The sequence below is a fragment of the Apis florea genome, unplaced genomic scaffold, assembly GCF_048593485.1.
Source record: "Apis florea isolate Af1SG1 unplaced genomic scaffold, ASM4859348v1 contig_2274_pilon, whole genome shotgun sequence".
NCBI lineage: Eukaryota > Metazoa > Arthropoda > Insecta > Hymenoptera > Apidae > Apis > Apis florea.
This window is the reverse complement of record NW_028256550.1, coordinates 182,412-194,960: the sequence shown is the minus strand read 5'-3', so window position 1 is coordinate 194,960 and position 12,549 is coordinate 182,412. Positions and strand designations below refer to the sequence as shown.

The 12,549-nt window shown below is 16.3% G+C and overlaps 1 protein-coding gene and 1 long non-coding RNA gene across 3 annotated transcripts in view; one reads left to right on the top strand and one right to left on the bottom strand.

Annotated features, from left to right (window-relative positions):
- Positions 1-1,607: 1,607 nt before the first annotated feature.
- On the bottom strand, positions 1,608-2,597 carry LOC147658336 (uncharacterized). Its single transcript, XR_015290660.1, has 2 exons — positions 2,440-2,597; positions 1,608-2,229 (listed from the first exon to the last, which is right to left on the bottom strand). It is a non-coding gene; the product is annotated as an uncharacterized LOC147658336 (long non-coding RNA).
- Positions 2,598-2,624: 27 nt separating this feature from the next.
- LOC100865439 (proton-coupled amino acid transporter 2) overlaps positions 2,625-12,549 on the top strand; it is a 57,952-nt gene continuing 48,027 nt past the window's right edge. For both annotated transcript variants that reach the window (XM_086902962.1, XM_086902961.1), the window contains exon 1: positions 2,625-2,796. The gene's annotated coding sequence lies outside the window, so the exon portion shown is untranslated. The remainder of the gene's footprint in view (positions 2,797-12,549) is intronic.

Below are 12,549 nucleotides of genomic sequence, written 5' to 3'. Positions count from 1 at the left end.
TACATGACAATCTCAAAATTAAATTCATAAATTGACAGTAAAAAATTAGGATTATTCAATTTTATTCATTAAAGTATAATCATATTATATATTATTGATTATGACATTGATATTAATTTGTCGAATAATAAATCGAGATAATTATTTTCACATTTTCATGAAAAATATTAGAGTTTTCCACGGATAATTACACATATATAATATTTGATTCATTTAAATTTGCATGATTAAATTATAATCATATAATTAATAATTATTTCATATTATATTTAATATATTGTTTTATTGTAACAAATTAATTTATTGTATAATTATAACAAAAGCTTAAAAAATGTTTCAATAATATTAGTTTATTGATACCTATAATTACTTATAGTTTAGTATAGTTTATTGTTACTTATATTTGAAATATTTTTTTTGGAAATATATAATTTTATCTTTTATATAATTAATATATATTATAATATATAATTTTAGTTGATTTATCATTATATTTTTCTTTCTTCGTTTTAATTTAATAGATATTTCTCAGATTTTAACAAATGATCAAAGTTTCAGGAATTAATAAAATATATCACGCACAAGTATTTTACATTCATTTATGGCTAGTTCTAGAATGTAAGGACATTCTATAAAAATGTTATGACCTTGTTTCTTATTACATACTTGATATATATATATGAATATACAGTTCAATAAACATTTTGTCGAATAAATATAATGGATAAATTTTATAAATGGATTATTTATTAACAAAATAAAAAAAATTAGAAAAATCAAGAACTTAAAAAAGATGAAAAACAGATCATGGGAATTTTTATTATTATTGCATTAATAAAATAATTAAATTGCTCTGAAGAAAAAAGTTAAAATATAGGAAATATGATTTAGATAAAATAGTCATTCTTCTATAATTATTTTTTTATAATTATAAAATGTATTCTATAATTATATAATAGTTTTCCTATAATTATCATTATAATTTTCTTTCTATATAATTTTGAAATAATTTTTAACAAATGTATTTCGAATTTTAATTCAATACATTGCTTTACTGACAATATTTAAAAATATTGTAACATATAATAAAAATGTAATAAATTTGAATTTCTTATTATTTGATAATATGATAATTCAATATGATTATTTTTATATGTAAAATAATTTTATATGTAAAATAAGTGAAAACATTAAATTAAAAGGATTTATACGAAGGTTAATTTCTTTATTCTTAAACTTTATAATATGAGCTATAAATGTATATATAATCTTGTTATCAAGTTTATAATTTATTCGATAAAAATGTATACTAAATGTTTATAGAATTTTTAATAGACTGAGACAGAGACTGATTTTTTGTTTTCTATATTCAATTTTTTTCAATTTTATTTCAATTTTTTATTTCTGATTTTCTATTTGCTGTATTATTTTTATATAAATTATATCTTCTGAAAATATTTCTGTAATTATCTTTATATAAATTATATTTGGAATAATTGTTTAATTTAATAATTTCATTCAATTTTAATAATATTGTTTTAATTTTTTTTTAAACTTACATTTCATCACTAAAACAAGATTTTAATAAGGGGAAACAAAATATCATATTTTTATTCATTTTTTTAAAAGAAAAATAATTTTATATATATTTAATTATTATAGTAAAATATATTGATAAATCTATTAAATTTAAAGTTCAAATATTCAATGATCAAAAAAAAAAAAAAATGACTAGAAATGATAGTTCTCTTTTCAAACGATTATATTTAACAATTATATTTAATGATTATATCTATTACAGTGAATACAGATTATATTCATTACAGATATTTCAGTAATTTTAATGTTATAATTATAAATTTAAATTTCAATTTTTTTGTATAATTTCAGAATTTCAATAGATATTTAATATATTTCACTATATCAATTATTTCTTACATACAAAATAAGAATTAAAAATTCTAAAATTTTTTTAAGAATTTACATTTTTATGTATGTATTGTATATGTATAAATATATACGTTTGTATACGTATACGTATAAAAAATCTGACCTGACTTTCTTGAGGTGTTGCGGAACTTAATTTTTCAACGAATGAACGTCTTTATCGACTCTGGTCAAAGAGATGTGTGTATACAATCTGTATACAATATATTACTGTATATGTAAGTATACATATACAAAATATTAATATATTTGTGAGACATATTAGAAGATCAATTCTAATATCTAAAATCAAAATAAACAAAAATTGATATGCAAAAATATGAGTTATTATGTTAAGTTATAATCAAATTATAATCGAAATTTGCGTTAGATGAAACGAGATATAGTTAGAATGAAATAGCTTTATTTTCATTACAAGTGTTTCATTATGTTTTCAATTCATCTAATTCAAACTTCAATTGCTTATAACTTAATAAATAAGCTTTAACCGACATTTTTGTATTTGTTTTGATCTTTAGAATCAGCATTCCAAAGATATTTCACGAATATATTAACACTTTATATATACATTTCACGTTACGGACGAAATTCAGCTCTGGTTGTTGGAGCGTTTCATGATCGAGGAGAGGCAAGAATGACATCGACTGGGAGACAAGCAGCAGCAAGTACCGAATAGCAAATAGTCTTTGGCTTCGAGTTGGCTTTGGTTCTCAGTATCGCGATCCCGTTTCAGTCGCGCGGAAGCAGCCGACCGTTGCACGTGTTCACGGACCGATTGACAGCCGCCATCATCTATGGGTTACCAGTATCCATTTATACATCTGGACACTTTGAATTGACCTCGAGAAAGTAAGTTGTTATTATTCTTCATTTTTTGATATAAATATCATTTAAATGTATTTAAATTAAATTTAAATTTTTTTAAAATCTTTATTTTACTTTTTATTTTTGAAAACATAATGAATATTGAAATTATTGACCTAAAGATTTATTTAAATATTTTATAAAAATGATTACAATTATAGATATATGATAGAAATAACTAGTTAATGCTTATATTTATGTTTGATATACATAGATATAGTAAATATATTTAGATATAGTAATATCTATTAATTATATTTATATTTATTTGATTGTTTATTTATTTTTGTAATTTAAGAGATATAGAATATTTATTCTTATTGTTATTTTTAATTTATTTTTATTTTTAATTTTAAGGAAAGAAATTTAATATATTTTTAATTTAATAAATTAATTAATAAGAATCGAACAAAATATTTTAGTAATCTATAATATATAATAATAATATTATAAAAATAATTAGATATAAGTCTATAGTTATAAGTTTTTTAAAAAATAATTTTTTAAAAATCAATTAATTTTGTCAAAAACATATATATGATTTTAATAATAATAATTTTAATTTTAATAATAAAACATAAGAAAATTATAAACTATATAGTCAATTTGATTAGTTTGATAGGTAGATTTTATTGATTTATTGCAATCCAACCATAAAAAATTTTGTATTTTATTTCAATGGAGATAAATAATTAGATAAGTTATAATATATAAAAGTATAATATATAAAGTTATAATATAATAATTTTATAATTATTATATAATTATATATAGTAATCTACATTAATATGCTCGCTGAAATCTTCGTATATCTTATAGGAGAACTATTTTTTAAAATAAATCATATATAATTTTGTGTGATAATACATTTATTTTTTGTATAAAAAATAATAATAAAATAATAATAAAAATAAAAGTTTTAAACTTTTTTAATATTTAATAAAATTTTATAATAAAAAGAAAAATTTTATAAATGAATTTTAATTAAACTAAAATCAGACAAGAATTTTTTATATTCATATATATTTTTTATTATTAATCTAAATAAATTTTTTTAAAAAGCTTTATTTTAATCAGGAGAAATTTATTTTCTTTAATGTTTATTATACGTTTATAATGTTTATTATGCGTTTTAGTTATCTTATAATTTTTTAAAATTCATTTAAAATTTAATAATTTTTGTAATAAAATTTTCACTTTAGCTTTTTAAATATTATTAAATCTTATTAAAATTTAAAAATTAATTTTTTCAAAACCAATAGGAATATTACTTGTTTAACAAATAAGTTTTACAAGGATTGTTGAATTGACAATTTTTTTAATGTGATAAGATCTATTAAAATATAATAAGATTTCAAATAATAATAATAAATAAATATATTCATTATATTCAAATAGATTCAATGTATTGTTTTAAATTTTATATTATATTATTATAATTCATACTATTCTAACACTGCACTCGTTATTAAAAAAAATTTAAGAATATTAAAGAATTAAATATTTTCTGTCATTATTAATGAATAATATCCTTATTCAATACTTTATTTGATTCTTAAGATTATTTGGATTAAGATTCTTAATTCTCTAAGGATTAAAACTGTGAAAGAACCAATGCAATTAACATCTTTTAACATAAATGATTAATTAAGTCATAAATAGTGTCTAGTTAATTGATCAATTTGATTTAGAGAAGATTTTAAATAAGGAATTTAATCAAGGCGAAGAGATTATATAAATAAATTATCGTTTTTGTTAGCATTATTATTATGTATGTGTAAATCTATGTGTAAATCTTATATTTCATCGTAAAAATTTATATAGTTCGTGAATGAAAAACTTTAAAATTTTTTTTAAAAGATTTTTTTTAAAAAATGCAGTTGAAAAATAATAAAAATAAAAGAAATATAAAAATATAAAAAATTGAGAGATTAAAAATCTTTATATTGCATTTTTGACCTCGTTTCTTTTTTTCATTTTTTTAATCAACAATTGACAATTGTTTGTCATATTATTACGTTTCAAAGCTAAAGTAAATCCCAGTATAAGTCAATTATCAGTGATTCTGAGAAAAAGAAAATTTCTTGTATTATTACTTTTGATTGAAGAAAGTATAATATAAATCATGATGCTTGAAAATAATAAATGAGAATAAATTAAAAATTATTTTAATTTTAATTATATATAATAATTTTAATAAAAAAATTTTGAATTTTTTTACTTTAGGATTTTTTATTAAAAATTTCGAAAATCATCTATATTTATGTTTTATATATTTATGTTATTTGATGTTTCTATTGTGCAATCACTTATAACTTTATTAAAATTTTAATAACAAAATTCAATTATGAAATTGAATGATGAATTGAAACTTTTTTATTTAATTGTAAATCAAATCTTATTTTAAATAAAAAAAAAAACTCATTTATTTATATACTTTCATTTCATTTATTTCATATGAAGTGGTATATAAAATCACATGATAGTCCTAGAAGTTATGAACCTTTATTGATATCGAATATTTGCATTACTGCTGACTGCCATCATTTATGAATATTTGTGTTTATATTCGATATTTATGCGAGTTTCAATTACATTATTTGGCAAATTTCATCATTAGAAGATGTGTAAATCATTGAACATTTGTAGAAATTGATTATTTTTTTATAATTTAATAAATTGAATAAAAATATATTCTTGTTAAATTTAGATATAAAAATAGTTTTATTATTATTATATCTATTTAATTTATATAACTTTATATAACTTTATATTTGAATATATATTTAGATTGCAATAATGCGGCAATTATTAGAACTTCATTTATATGAATATGTTGAAGAATAAATAAATATTTGTACAACAGGCTGTTAATAATGGGAATGTATTTAATTCGCTTACCAATGATTTGATTTTTTTTCTTATTAATAGAACTTGACGTTCATATTTTATAAAATATTTTTTCTAAAATGTGTTATTATAAAAAATATTAATTAAAAAGAGTTTTCCAAGCCTAATAACAATCTAATGCTTAATATAATAATTTTTTATTTATTTTATAAGGATACCATATACATTTTTAATTATATTATATTATATTATAAAGATATATAAATGGAATGATATTTAGCAGTTCTTAGCAAACAAGTAACAGTTCAGATAATAGATGTTAAATTTAAATAATTATATAAATTTTATTTATATAAATGAATTTTTTATTATTTATTATTTTTTGAAAATAAGAAAAACTCAGTCTTAAATTAATGTTTAAATTTTTTTTATAAATTTGACAATTGATTATATATTATTATATTTTAGTTAATATATTATTTTTATTATTTTTATTATTTTATTTAATTATTATTAAAGAATAATAATGTTATAAATATTACTTTTTTTTCAATAAAAAGATGATAATGTTTTTTATATGTATTGAGAATTATTCCTTCATAATAAATTATTAAACAAGTTAATTTACAAATCAAGTTGTTCAATTCCAATTATTTTATTCGATTTTTATTTCGACATTTAATTTACATGATTTTAAATGATAGATGAATTTGCTTGATTCATTAAAAATTGTTTAATATACTTTTTTTTAAATGAACAATTAATTTGCTCACTAAATAGTAAATATTTGATATATTTGATTTGAATATTTGATATATTATATTATATATTAACTTTAATTTCATAATTTTGATTTCATTTTGTCAATGAGATATTTTATTGTTTCAATGCAATAATAATATAACTATAAATTTACAAATTTTGATATAAATGTGTAATTAGTTTTAAAAATATATATATTTTTCATTATAAAAATATAATTTTTTGCACATTTTTAATTCAATAATCTTATTAAATGGCAATAATATTATTATTAATATATTAATTATTGATTATGATATGATATTTTTTAAAAAATCTTTTTTACACTTACATTATTATTAAATATATTATATATTAGATTACATTATTATTAAAATAATGATATGAATTTTATAATTTTTTGTAAAACATAAAATATTGAATGTTTTAATAAACGATACAAATTATATTTATTTTTAATAAATTTCGATATTTGATGTAGATTTTAGTGTCTTTTAGTAAATGATTTTTAGTATATTTTTGGTATATTTTTCTTATATAGAGCTTAAAAATTTTGAATGTGTGAAATAAGTCGAAGATATAAAATAACAGATATAAGATAATAATGGATAAAAAATTATCATTTTAATATTAAAGATTTCAAATAAATATATATAATAAATAATATATATATTAATTATCTATATTATATGATTATATTAAATATATATTATATTAAATAGATGTATAATAATAATAATTTAATAATATAATATAATATAATATAATATTATAATATATTATCTTTTAATAATAGAATGTCATAGGATGTTTTCTTAGAAAAATTTTCTACGATTTTTTAACATGTATCCATAGAAAAATAATATATTTGATATATAGTATAATGAATATAATATGATTTTATTAATATATTAATATCAATAATAATTTAATTTATATCAATAATTTCTTGATTTCTAAACTTCTAATTAACGTATTATTTATTCTTTATATTCTTTTGTATATTATCCTTTTATATTTTTATATTTTTTTATTTTATTTTATATTATTTTTTTTCATTATTTTATTAGAAAAAATTTATCTATGTAATACAATTAAAGTAAAATAGATAATCTTCAATAGATATTTTTTATTGGTATGTTATTGTTATTATATTCTGAAACAATATATTTATCTTATATTAATACATCATATAATATATTATATTATACATCATATATTAATATATATTATGTCTCTCATAGATAAGAATTTTTAAGTATATATATGTAATACTTTTATCCAAGTATAAGAAATGTAAAAAATTTTTATACAATTTTTAACAATATTTGTAAGAAAAAATCTTATATGAGAAATAGAATAGAAAGATATTAATCTAACAAAGATATATTTTCTTCTTTTTTTTTTATTTAATTATATTTATTTTGTTCAAAAATTTGTATTCAATTTGTATTAGTAACTACTTGTTTATATTATTTTATATTTTCTTTAATAAGTTTTTATGTTCTTAATTAAATATTGCATTCAATATTTGTCAATTGATATAAAAAAGAATGTGTCAATGTGTCAAAAAAATGAAAAATTAAAATAATTCTGTGTCATTTATTAAGGCAAGATTATGTAAAATTATTATTTTGTATGTATTAAATATAAAAACATATCCGATATTTAGATACTTTATTAGGTACTATGTTACACATAAACATATAATAAAATAATGTTGTATATATGTATGTTGAAATATGCGAATTTTTATTGTGTATTTTAATATTTTGTAAAAATATTAAAATCATTAATACATTGCATTTTATCTCATCATATGATGAAGACATTATTTACTAATGATTGCAATAGTGCAACATTTTTATCAATAGTCCATCACTAATTTTTGGCAATTATCCATATAAAATATTTATTGATGTAATAGATAATGGATTTAAAAATAAAAATATTTTAATTAATTTTTTTTCTTTTGATAATTCTTTTTTTTAATTCTTTAAAGTCTTTTTTTAATTTATATTAATTCACTATGAATAATTATTAAATTAAACACAATATTTTTCTCTTATTAATTAAATAAGAAAATATTTTTATTTTATTTTTATTAAAATATTGAATAATTTGCATTTAATCAAGACATGTATATATACTCATGTGATTTTTTTTATTAATATTGTGATGATAAACGATAAAGAGAACGATTAATGGACAAATATTGACAATCTATTTGGCGATAAAACATTTGACATTTAAACAATTTTAGCCAATGCATTGCGACATGTGCAAGAAACGTGCCATATATTACGCCGTTGACATAAGCTTTTAATAATTGCAAATGAAGAAAAAAAATTTTCATATTAGTGTATTCAATGATAACAAATATAGTAACAGACAAACAAATAAGATTCTTCTTATTCTTTTTATAAGACATTCTTTTTATAAGAAAGTTGTATGAAATATATTTCAATATTATAATTCTATTTTATTTTCTTTATGCTCTTTTTTGAAATATCAATAAAAATATTTTTAATATATCATGCGTAATCATAGGTATCTGTTATTTAGAAATGATCTTCTTTAATAATCTTGATCTTCGATATATGTTGCAAGGTCATTTTTTTTAATTAATCTTTAGAATACTTTACTTCAAAATAATTAACTATCACTTATTTATTAGAAAATTATTAATAAAAAAATTTTTCATTAAAATTTTTCATATTATGCAATTTTTTAATATTTTAGAGATCAAAATATTGGATTTAAATTAATTACATTACATTATTATTTTATTTAGACATAAATAATCTAATTAATATTAGAAAAATGAAAAAATTTATCTTAAATTATTTTCTATTGAATTGCAATTGGTTGAATTAGATTAAAATGTGTCTACGTATAATAGCATCGAATTGGAATATATAAACTAATGCAATATACATCATTAAAATAAGTTATAATAATTTTATTTATTTATCATATTTTATTTCATAAATATTTTTATAACATATATTATATTATATATTATATATATTATGATATTATGTTATATAGAATAATATAATTATAATTTTGGAAAAATTATTATTATGCAAAATATACAAGAAAAGTAAAAACACTTTAGATTATTTCTTAAGCATTGTAAATTTAACTTAACTCAAATTTAATCTAAATCAAACCCTTAAAAAATACATAATATTAAATATTAAAAAAAATATTAAAAATCTCTTGCATATATCTTGAAAACTAATAATAAAAATATAAAAAATTACAATTAAATAACGGTTAAATATATAAAAGAAAAATTGTTCAAAATATTATTCTCAACATATTTTAAGATTATTGAAATAAAAATATATCCTTTTTTGTATAATTATTATATTTCTTATAAAATTTATCATTTATTTATCTAATATAATTTTTAATTGATATTTATTGGAGCATTATTACTATTATTTCATAAAATTATTTCATAAAAAAATATATATTAATTAATATTTTCTGTAATGTTTGGTGAAAGATTAGGATGAATTTATCAAAGTTTATTTTTTTACGGATTTCGATGGACTTAAAATATGTTATAAAGAATAAATTTTTTATTAACTTTTTCTTATGCCTGTATATATAAATACACAATAGGCCATCAATTTTAGTTTTCAAGATAGCTTTTAAAAAACTTTGATTATTACATTCTGCCTAATATTTATATATTTATGGTTTATACATCTGAAAGCACCTTGGTACAATTAATTATTATCAATCGAAATAAAAATATGTTTATAGTAATATTTATAAATTTATAATAATATAATATATAATATATATAATATATAATTTATAATAATATTTATTAGTTTCATAATTTTAGTAATTTTTATATTCTATAAATTTTTCTTATAATAAAAAATGTTTAATAACTTCAAAAATTAAGAATTATTAATTGGGTATTTTTTATATGTCAAAAATTTCTGCACAATAATTTACTATCTTATTTTGAAAACTTAATATTTTCCAAAGAATTTTATCTATCGTTTTTTTTTTTTTGGATGGTTTGTTTTTTTTTTTTGCAGTGGAATCATTAGGAGTCATATTAGTTATATATTAGCTTATATTACATATTACATATATTAATTTAATGTTTTAAAAATTTAAAAACATTTAAATTTTTTATGTTTAGTCATTTTATAGTTCTTGTTAGTATTCCAAGCCAAGTATTCCATTTTTTTTTAATATAAAAAATTCTTCGACTTCAATTTTTTTTTTAGAATAAACCAAAATCTATTTGTGAATAACTGAAAACGATTTCTTTTTTTACTTATTTTTGTATTCAAGATTTCTCTATAATATATTTTTATTATATTTATTTTATTTTACTATATTATATATATATATATCAGTTATTTCAATATATTTCGTATATATATATATATATATATATATATATATACGAAATATATTGAAATAACTGATAAAACTGAAGAAATAATAAAGAAATAATAAAGAATCATCACTAAAATCGACGAATAATAAGTTAAATAAATAAAAAGTGTTTCAAAATATTATTATTCTAATTTCATTCTGACATAGATTAGAGATTTTTTTATCTCATGTTAAATTGATCAATATTCATTAATATTCAATAATAATTGTGAATAGTGTCAATTTCGATTTGAATAGAAAGTGGGAATTTATAATTTTTCTTAAACTATTCTTATTGTTATCATGTTATAAATTTTTTTATCAAATTGACTCATACTTGACGGCATACTTATCCAAGACAAATCTTTATCACGAAAATAAATCATACATTAATAATTTTTTAACTTCTAATTCGATTTGATTTGAAATTTAAAAAAATGAGTATGTTTTTATTTTAAAAAATTAATATTTTACATAATGAGATATTTTTAGAAATATTTTATGAAAAGAATTAATATTTAAAAAAATTTTAATATTTTCATTTTAAAGAATTATATTGTGATTAAAATTTCTGATATAATTAAAACAATTATTATTATTTTATTAATATATTATATTAATAATAATAGTTGAAATTTTTGATTAAGATAGGAATCAATCGAAGGACATTATTTTTTCAATTAAAATTCAAATAAAATTTATTTAAAACTTAATTATATATTTTCATATAAAATATATATAATGTATATTATATTTCATTAACTTTATTGTTTTACATAGTTTTCAATTTTTAATTATTTATTTTTCAATTTCCTTTTCAATGTTTTTAAAAATGTCCTAATTTTTTAGAAAGAAAAAATTTTTTAATTTTTGTTTTTTAAAAGTAATTTGATCAAGAAAAAGATATATAGAATCAATATTTTATGACTAGTAAAATTTAAATATATAAATAAAAATATTCGATGAAAATTTGTTTTGAATCATTTTTAACAAATTATTTCTATAAACTAATAATAAATAAATTGATGACAAAAATATAATAAATCAATATTTTTTGTTTTTTTTTTTGTTTTTTTTCGAACGAACTTTTAATAATAAGATTTTAATAATAATTTATTTTTTGACATTTTCTCTTGAATATCATATCTCGTATCAATGGAAAATATATTGATAATACATTAAATGGAAAATGTTGATAATGCATTATGCTGATTCATCGAGGGAAACGATTTTTTCCATGAGATTAAATTTTTATTGATTATTCAATGATTTATATATTTATATTTATTTTTTTTTATCATAATTTAATTTTAATAAATAACTTTGATAAATTTAAATATGTAAAAATTAAATATAAAAAACTCAATTAAAAATTAAAATATACAATATATCTAAAAAGTATTTGTTATAATATTTAAAAATAAAACAAAATTTTTTATATTTTTATTTTCTATAAATTCCATTTTTTTAGTTGTATTTATAAAATTATTAATTATATAATATTTATAACTGATTATTTATATTTAATATATTTAATAATATATATATTGCATTGCATATATAGAATGTTAATATATTTTTTTAGAAAACTTCTAAAAATCAAAATAAATATAAAAAATATACAAAAATGTTATGACTTATTTATTTATTTATTTATAAGTTATTTAAATTTACTTTGATAGAGTAAGAAAAAGCGAAGAAAAAGCGAGA